The following is a 10076-nucleotide window of genomic DNA, read 5'->3' as shown; positions in this document are numbered from 1 at the left end:
GGGTGATGGCTGCGGAGGATGGGGGTGATGGCTGCGGAGGATGGGGGTGTTGGTTGCGGAGGATGGGGGTGATGGTTGTAGTGTATGGAGGTGGTGGTTGCGGAGGATGGGGGTGTTGGTTGCGGAGAATGGGGGTGTTGGTTGCGGAGGATGAGGGTGATGGTTGCGGAGGATGAGGGTGATGGTTGCGGAGGATGAGGGTTATGGTTGTAGTGTATGGGGGTGGTGGTTGCGGAGAATGGGGGTGATGGTTGCGGAGGATGAGGAGGATGGTTGCGGAGGATGGGAGTGATGGTTGCAGAGGATGGGGGTGATGGTTGTAGTGTATGGAGGTGGTGGTTGCGGAGGATGGGGGTGTTGGTTGCGGAGAATGGGGGTGTTGGTTGCGGAGGATGAGGGTGATGGTTGCGGAGGATGAGGGTGATGGTTGCGGAGGATGGGAGTGATGGTTGCAGAGGATGGGGGTGATGGTTGTAGTGTATGGGGGTGGTGGTTGCGGAGGATGAGGAGGATGGTTGCGGAGGATGGGAGTGATGGTTGCAGAGGATGGGGGTGATGGTTGTAGTGTATGGAGGTGGTGGTTGCGGAGGATGGGGGTGTTGGTTGCGGAGAATGGGGGTGTTGGTTGCGGAGGATGAGGGTGATGGTTGCGGAGGATGAGGGTGATGGTTGCGGAGGATGGGAGTGATGGTTGCAGAGGATGGGGGTGATGGTTGTGGAGGATGTGGGTGGTGGTTGCAGAGGATGAGGGTGTTGGTTGCGGAGAATGGGGGTGATGGTTGCAGAGGATGGGGGTGGTGGTTGCGGAGGATGGGGGTGGTGGTTGCAGAGGATGGGGTGGTGGTTGCGGAGGATGGGGGTGTTGGTTGCAGAGGATGGGGGTGATGGTTGCAGAGGATGGGGGTGATGGTTGTGGAGGATGTGGGTGGTGGTTGTAGTGTATGGGGGGGTTGTTGAGGATGGGGGTGGTAGTTACAGAGGATGGGGGAGCAGAGGATGTGTCTCCTTACTGTCAGGTCTTCGCTTCTCGCCGTCTCGTAGACTTATCAGCTTTGTGTTCAGAACTTCCCATTTCCCGGCCGCTCATAGACATGGACTGTACAATAACGAGAACGATGCATCACTCTGCAGGCTGACTGTGTACAGTAGACGAGTCCCTTATAGTGATGGTGTCTGGTGTTATACATCATACAGATGGCAGGGCCGGTGGTTGCAGAGGATGGGGGTGGTGGTTGCGAGGATGGGGGTGATGGTGGTGGAGGATGGGGGTGGTGGTTGCAGAGGATGGGGGTGGTGGTTGCGGAGGATGGGGGTGGTGGTTGCAGAGGATGGGGGTGGTGGTTGCGGAGGATGGGGGTGATGGTTGTGGAGGATGGGGGTGGTGGTTGCGGAGGATGGGGGTGATGGTTGTGGAGGATGGGGGTGATGGTTGCAGAGGATGGGGGTGGTGGTTGCGGAGGATGGGGGTGGTGGTTGCGGAGGATGGGGGTGGTAGTTGCAGAGCATGGGGGTGGTGGTTGCGGAGGATGGGGGTGGTGGTTGTAGTGTATGGGGGGGTGGTTGTTGAGGATGGGGGTGGTAGTTGCAGAGGATGGGGGTGGTAGTTGCAGAGCATGGGGGTGGTGGTTGTAGTGTATGGGGGGATGGTTGTTGAGGATGGGGGTGGTGGTTGCGGAGGATGGGGGTGGTGGTTGCGGAGGATGGGGGTGGTAGTTGCGGAGGATGGGGGTGGTGGTTGCGGAGGATGGGGGTGGTAGTTGCGGAGGATGGGGGTGGTAGTTGCGGAGGATGGGGGTGGTGGTTGCGGAGGATGGGGGTGGTAGTTGCGGAGGATGGGGGTGGTGGTTGCGGAGGATGGGGGTGGTAGTTGCGGAGGATGGGGGTGGTGGTTGCGGAGGATGGGGGTGGTGGTTGCGGAGGATGGGGGTGGTGGTTGCGGAGGATGGGGGTGGTAGTTGCGGAGGATGGGGTGGTAGGGACTGTTCTTCCCATCACTTTCTCACACTTTCCCTCCCCACATTCTTTGCTGAGATACAAAGTGTGAACATGTTTATTTCAGAATTGGCAGAAACCTTCGATTCTCAGCCGCATTGTTGGGATTTTTTTATTCCGATGATTAACTGTTCAATATGGATGGAGAGATTTCAGGAATCAGCTCCAAATCTCCAGACGCTGTTATTATGGGATGGACGGCGGCCAGAAGCCTGCGATATAGAAAATACACGACCATAACGGATACGTCCACCGGTCATCAGAAAGTCATAGCGTGTATCCAAGCCCAGCATATCAGATACAGCCTGATAAGTACTGTATCTAATCCTGTGACATGTGACGCCCTCCACATAGTACGACCTCACCTATCATGTAATGTCTGAGATACCAAGCCCCGGCCCTGCCATCTGTATGATGTATAACACCAGACACCATCACTATAAGGGACTCGTCTACTGTACACAGTCAGCCTGCAGAGTGATGCATCGTTCTCGTTATTGTACAGTCCATGTCTATGAGCGGCCGGGAAATGGGAAGTTCTGAACACAAAGCTGATAAGTCTACGAGACGGGCGAGAAGCGAAGACCTGACACTAAGGAGACACACCCGATACCTGATACATGGTCCCGTCTGATTAGTCTGAGGAGGATTTATTATCACCAACAGGGACAGGAATAATAATATAGTAGTGTAATATATACTGTCACATACAGGGGGCGCTGTTATACTGGTAATGTAAGAGGAAGTGTTATAGTACATGTATTATATAGTATACAGTATTATAGTAGTTATATTCTTTACATAGGAGCAGTATTATAGTAGTTATATTCTTGTACATAGGAGTAGTATTATAGTAGTTATATTCTTGTACATAGGAGTAGTATTATAGTAGTTATATTCTTGTACATAGGAGTAGTATTATAGTAGTTATATTCTTGTACATAGGAGGTAGTATTATAGTAGTTATATTCTTGTACATAGGAGCAGTATTATAGTAGTTATATTCTTGTACATAGTAGTAGTATTATAGTAGTTATATTCTTGTACATAGGAGTAGTATTATAGTAGTTATATTCTTGTACATAGGAGTAGTATTATAGTAGTTATATTCTTGTACATAGGGGTGGTATTATAGTAGTTATATTCTTGTACATAGGAGTAGTATTATAGTAGTTATATTCTTGTACATAGGAGGTAGTATTATAGTAGTTATATTCTTGTACATAGGAACAGTATTATAGTAGTTATATTCTTGTATGTAGGAGTAGTATTATAATAGTTATATTCTTGTACATAGGAGGTAGTATTATAGTAGTTATATTCTTGTACATAGGAGTAGTATTATAGTAGTTATATTCTTGTATGTAGGAGTAGTATTATAATAGTTATATTCTTGTACATAGGAGTAGTATTATAGTAGTTATATTCTTGTACATAGGAGCAGTATTATAGTAGTTATATTCTTGTACATAGGAGTAGTATTATAGTAGTTATATTCTTGTACATAGGAGGTAGTATTATAGTAGTTATATTCTTGTACATAGGAGCAGTATTATAGTAGTTATATTCTTGTACATAGGAGTAGTATTATAGTAGTTATATTCTTGTACATAGGAGTAGTATTATAGTAGTTATATTCTTGTACATAGGAGGTAGTATTATAGTAGTTATATTCTTGTATATAGGAGTAGTATTATAGTAGTTATATTCTTGTACATAGGAGTAGTATTATAGTAGTTATATTCTTGTACATAGGAGCAGTATTATAGTAGTTATATTCTTGTACATAGGAGTAGTATTCTAGTAGTTATATTCTTTTACATAGGAGTAGTATTATAGTAGTTATATTCTTGTACATAGGAGGTAGTATTATAGTAGTTATATTCTTGTATATAGGAGTAGTATTATAGTAGTTATATTCTTGTACATAGAAGGTAGTATTATAGTAGTTATATTCTTGTACGTAGGAGCAGTATTATAGTAGTTATATTCTTGTACATAGGAGCAGTATTATAGTAGTTATATTCTTGTACATAGGAGGTAGTATTATAGTAGTTATATTCTTGTACATAGGAGGTAGTATTATAGTAGTTATATTCTTGTACATAGGAGGTAGTATTATAGTAGTTATATTCTTGTACATAGGAGCAGTATTATAGTAGTTATATTCTTGTACATAGGAGCAGTATTATAGTAGTTATATTCTTGTATATAGGAGTAGTATTATAGTAGTTATATTCTTGTACATAGGAGGTAGTATTATAGTAGTTATATTCTTGTACATAGGAGTAGTATTATAGTAGTTATATTCTTGTACATAGGAGTAGTATTATAGTAGTTATATTCTTGTACATAGGAGTAGTATTATAGTAGTTATATTCTTGTATATAGGAGTAGTATTATAGTAGTTATATTCTTGTACATAGGAGTAGTATTATAGTAGTTATATTCTTGTACATAGGAGGTAGTATTATAGTAGTTATATTCTTGTACATAGGAGTAGTATTATAGTAGTTATATTCTTGTACATAGGAGGTAGTATTATAGTAGTTATATTCTTGTACATAGGAGGTAGTATTATAGTAGTTATATTCTTGTACATAGGAGCAGTATTATAGTAGTTATATTCTTGTACATAGGAGTAGTATTATAGTAGTTATATTCTTGTACATAGGAGGTAGTATTATAGTAGTTATATTCTTGTACATAGGAGTAGTATTATAGTAGTTATATTCTTGTACATAGGAGGTAGTATTATAGTAGTTATATTCTTGTACATAGGAGTAGTATTATAGTAGTTATATTCTTGTACATAGGGGGCAGTATTATAGTAGTTATAGTCTTGTACTTATATTTGGGGAGATTTCTTAGGTTTTTTATACATTGGATCTTCTTCTCTCTTTTCTTTTTCCAGCAGTTTGGGGGATTATTTTGTAGAGGTTCCTCTTCTGTATTACAGAGTATGGGAGTATTTGGGGGCTCAGGTGGTGACTGTGGGGTTCTGCGCCTACAGTACAACCAACCTGTTAGGGGGAAGTAGAGGATCCAATCATTGAAATGCTAAGCAGCGACGTCTTGGGGCTCTTTCACCTGAGAAGTAATTGACAATCCGAGCAAATCAATGTGACACAAATGGAAAGTTTCATTTCTGAAGCAGATCAGGATGGATTTCTTGTCCTCCCTGGTGCCCCCTGCTGGCCGGTAATTGGAGCGCTTTGGCTGACTGCACATTGTTAATTATGATCAGTGCAGACTCGCGGCGATTTCTGGGGCTTTTCGGCTATTTCTGTAAGTTGCATATTTATGTCACGTGACTCTCCTGAAAGTAGAACCGCCGGTGCGCGACAAATTGTAAGTGTACAGTGCAAGGCAGCGACCAAGAACCAACCCCGACTTTCTCCAGACGTGTTAATTGGTCGGGTGGCGCAAAATCCGCCGTAATTTACACATTTTTATTTCAACAAATATTCATTTAAATATTTTTGCATTTTTTTTCTCAGAGTTGTCGGCGAGAGGACGAAATAAGAAGAGATTTATTGATGCGGTAATATAAGGATGCGAGATGATGTAATGCGTCATCATGTGACCCGGGAAGCCGAGATTGGAGGAGATGTTTGCAGGGTCAGCACATCATAGAGCTGCTGTATCCACGGCTCTGGGGTCAGTGGGATGTAATGTCTGTAGGATGTTGTAGCCCTGGGTGTGACATGGCGGGGGCCACAATGGGGTCACCATCCTCTAAGTCCGGGCCACACGAGAAGAGGTCACTAGCCAGAATAGAAAGAGCTTTCAGTTGATACAAAATCACATGTTGTCCCATCACAGGGCTCTAGGGGGCAGTGTCATCTCAATGATTCAGACTATTAATCCCTGATCATTGCATTAATACTGCAGATCCAGAGGTCTGTGTGCAGGGGGGATTATGTGGGATCTGGAGGTTTCTATGGGTAGGTCTCACATATGCACATATATATATACACACTTATATACTGTATATACATACACACACACACACACACCATATACACACACACACACACACACCATATACGTATATTTATATGTACAATTTCTACAATATATGGTCTCAGCACAGACTTTTCGTCTAACACCTCTGATCATGTGACATGGACCTGAATGTCAATGCCATGGCTGTATAGTATATAGCATGATATGGGCCCATGCTCATGACTGCCTCTCAGTGTCCATTGATGATATTGCAGCATCTAATTTTAAATTCCAAAAAGTTGAGGACTTTCATAGTCAATCCTTTCGGATGTTGAAGTAAGACATGGCACCTTCAGGTATCAGAAGGACCGAGGGGGTAGAACTGCTAAAAAGTGTAACCCACTGGCCTCTGGTGTAGTTTTGGACTTAGGACCCCCCCCATGTACCTCATTGGTACAGGACACGACTATGACCTGGTAACAATCAGGATCTAATATTGGCCTGATCACCATTTCAGCACTGACCCCTAGTGGTCAAGACTGGGATTTCATGATCTCTAATGCTTTGTACCAGGATAAGAAGGTGGTGTCTGCCTCCTCCCACACAGCGCCTCCCCTGTCCAAGGGTTGTGTCTGGTACTGCAGCTCATCTGCTTCAATGTGAATGTGGCCAAGCTGCAATACCACAGACAACCTCTGTATAGATGTGGCGCTATCCTGTGTGTGGAGGCAGTAAGGGAGCATTATACTGTGGGTTAGGACACTAGGAGGGCATTCTACTGTGTGGGGGGTATTAAAGGGTAGCATACTGTATTTGGTGGCAGTAAGGGGGTAGTAAACTGTTTGCGGGGCAGTATTAGTGGGCTCCAGGTATAACTTTGCTTGTCTCCCAGCAATGCCACCTACCTCCCTGCCTCTGCTATACGCCGCCATCACTGGTTCTCCTCAGACTTCGCTGACTTATAATGGGATCCGTCAGGTTCTTTTCTGGTTTGTGTCTTTCTGATGGGCGCCTGCAGTGTGAACAGAGCCTTAGATCAGAAGCCGTGTAGACAGGCGTGTTAGATGATGATGCTACACGCCGCCCGGGGCACTTATATCAGTCAGACGGTATCTCAGTTCTGACACCCCTGGTGCTACCCCCTATAGACCCCGCGCAGGTGTCGCCGTCGCCGCCGTCTTCCTGTTTGCATAATATAAACTTTAAAGCTTCTTTCCTATAATTTCCAGCTTCCTCAGATCTCGCTCCTGCTTTGTGCCGCCGCTCGCTGCCTCGTGACTCACTGTCTTTATTTTATTAAAACTTGAAGAAACATCCTGACAGATGGCGGCACATCCACAGATCGCAGATTTAAGACACATATTCTGTGATTACAAAATGCAAATCACACGGACTTTATGTAATTTGCAGCACAAGAAGATCCGCCGTGTTCGGGGACTGATCTGGATTCCACATGGTCGGGAGGGCAGATGTGGTTTAAAGGGGGCGATTCCTATAGGGTGTGTTCACACAGGGCAGGTTTGGTGCAGAAATTTACCGTCTATCGCTGCAGTGTATGGACAAACCTTTATAGAGATGAGGCCAAATCGCCATATAGTGAAATCTTCTGACACTTTCCTGTTCCGTCTTCACCATGTCTGAGCAACACCCACACGGACCTCGCACTTGTCACAGCGGAGGGTTTGTTACTCCGTCTACAATCTGCTTAGACATTAATAGTCTGGAATTCAAACTGACACTTTATCTGCGCTGATACATTGTAACGTATCATTTTCAGAAAATTTAAAGGGGTTGTCCAGGAATTGGATCAAACCATGTAAAGTCTGGGGGAGGTGGAAAATAATACTAATAATAGATCATACTTACCTGATCCCATACTTACCTGACTGTCTGCCGGGAGTCTCTTGCCGCATGTCAGCACTTGGACCAATCCAGTGACCTATGTGAGTGACATCACTGCTTCCTCTCCAGAGGTCGCTGATTGGTCTCAGCAGTCACATGACACTCAGGACTTCTGGCAAAGAGGCCACGGCATGACCCTGACAGATGAGTGAGCTCCGGCCTTTCACCTCTCCTGCCACTTAAGCCATTTGCTCCAATTCCTGGACAACCCATATAACCCTTTGGTGGAATTGTTAGGGGGTGATTCATATAGTGGCCCCTATTTAGCCAAAGGCTCTGGGCCCCTACAGTTTAGGGCCTTAATAGAAGATCTGTAAGCATTTCCTGGAGGTGTAAGGGTTAATAATTCATGCATCCTCTAAGCAGTGGTTCCTCGTGGGAGGAGCCTATTGGCTTTGGACCCGCCCCTTTAATTCACCATGTGGGTTCTGTTCTGTGTATAATTCTCATTTCCATCCACATTGACATTCCCCAATCTCTTAAAGGTGACACGTCCGCCTTATTGAACATCCCGGGTCTGGTGTGATCAGATGATGTTCCCCTTTAAGACAATCCCGCGGCGCGGCGCCCGGTCAATGTTTATTACATGTTGAGGACTTTACATTAAATGTCGTTCTTTAATCATATTTTTCATTTCTTGTAAGTTGCTTATTTTCTGTCTGCGCTTCGATCCGCTCGACCCGCCAATTAATCTCCGTCAGAAGAATTGATCAAATCCATCCAAGGCTGTAAACTCTGGAGAAGGAGAAATCTGGGCATTGAAAGCGTCTCAGCCCCAACATTATCACACGCCATTTCTTTAATATTCTTTCCCTATCAGATATTGTGGCGGGGTCGTCCATCATCCCACATACAATTAATATTTTAACGCTTTGAAGTGAAGAAAACGATAAGAAATGAAACGACCTGAAGGGGAAAAGCGGAGAGCGAAGCGGCGAAGATCCGAGCGGGGGCAGCAGGGGGCGCTAATGTCCAAGGAAGAAGATCAGGGATCAGGGACAATACTGGGGGGGGATTTACTAACAATGAGGCTTTGGAAGGAATCTTAGTCAAGAGCCCGATAGATACAAATCACATCACATATAACAAGGGGCTCCGACCATGGCCAAGAAGAGACCTCGAGACTGATGTTCGCCATGATATCACCAAAACTAGGAAACCGGGATAAGAAATGGGAGCGTATACGGCCCGCAAAATCTCACGCGGCATCTACGTGCCACATCATGCGGCACTTTACTCCGTGTGAACTCACCCTAATAGTAGTTATATTCTTGTACATAGGCGCAGTATTTCCAGTATTGATACGACATCTTCGCTTCCTCCTTATTCCTTCTCCTTGTGACTTCAGTCTGATTGCTGCTCTGGGGGTGATGAGATGTTCCTGGAGCTGCGCTGTCACTTTGTCCCTGTTGGGTATATGCAGTGTATGTGTCAGTATATATGTATATGTGTTAGTATATACTGTATATTACGCTGTGTTGTTGCTATTTTGGGACGTTACATAAGATGATACAGTGTATTAATGATAAGATACAAGCTCTGTGCACTATATATAATATATCATCTTCAGCTGGGCCGCAGGGCTCTGCAGCGATCGGCTTTCCCAACGGAGTTATATTAAGGCTTTGGTGATAGACGACGCTCCCGCTACATGGCGAAATGTATGTTCCGGATTCTCCTGAAATAGCGCGCGCTGGCGCTGGGCATCGCCGGGCCGTTGGCAGACGCCGTCCTCCTTCCATTAGGATCCTTTATAATCGTCTCCTTTATGTTGGGTTTAAAAATAAATATTTTTGTTTGCACGCGAGCGTTTTTTTCCCGCATGTCACCGCCATCATTTACATAATATGCTAATGTGAATTTGCATTGGGACATCTGGATCGCGTTGGAATCTCATTTTCTTTCACACGAGTTGAGTTTCCACAGATGGTAGGAACAATTTAAGGGTATTTTTGTTCGCAGCTCAAACATTCCAGCAAATTAGGTGTATTGTGAATAAGCTCAGGCGAAGTGCCATCAAGTTGGGAGATCGGAGCAAGACTGAGGAAGAGACGTCGAAAGAGAAAAGAGTCGTGATTAATGCGGCAGGGCAACGGGGAAGGCGCGGGGGGAGGGGATGATCATCTCTGACACGATAAGAAAGAGATTCTGAACGCTTCGCTCTTTCAACGGGTTCCAGAGCTCCGATCGGATAAAAATAATGGCGTGTCCTTTGTTTGCTCCCAGCTGACACG

This window comes from Leptodactylus fuscus, chromosome 9 (genome assembly GCF_031893055.1).
Source record: "Leptodactylus fuscus isolate aLepFus1 chromosome 9, aLepFus1.hap2, whole genome shotgun sequence".
Lineage (NCBI taxonomy): Eukaryota > Metazoa > Chordata > Amphibia > Anura > Leptodactylidae > Leptodactylus > Leptodactylus fuscus.
This window is presented reverse-complemented; position numbering follows the sequence as displayed.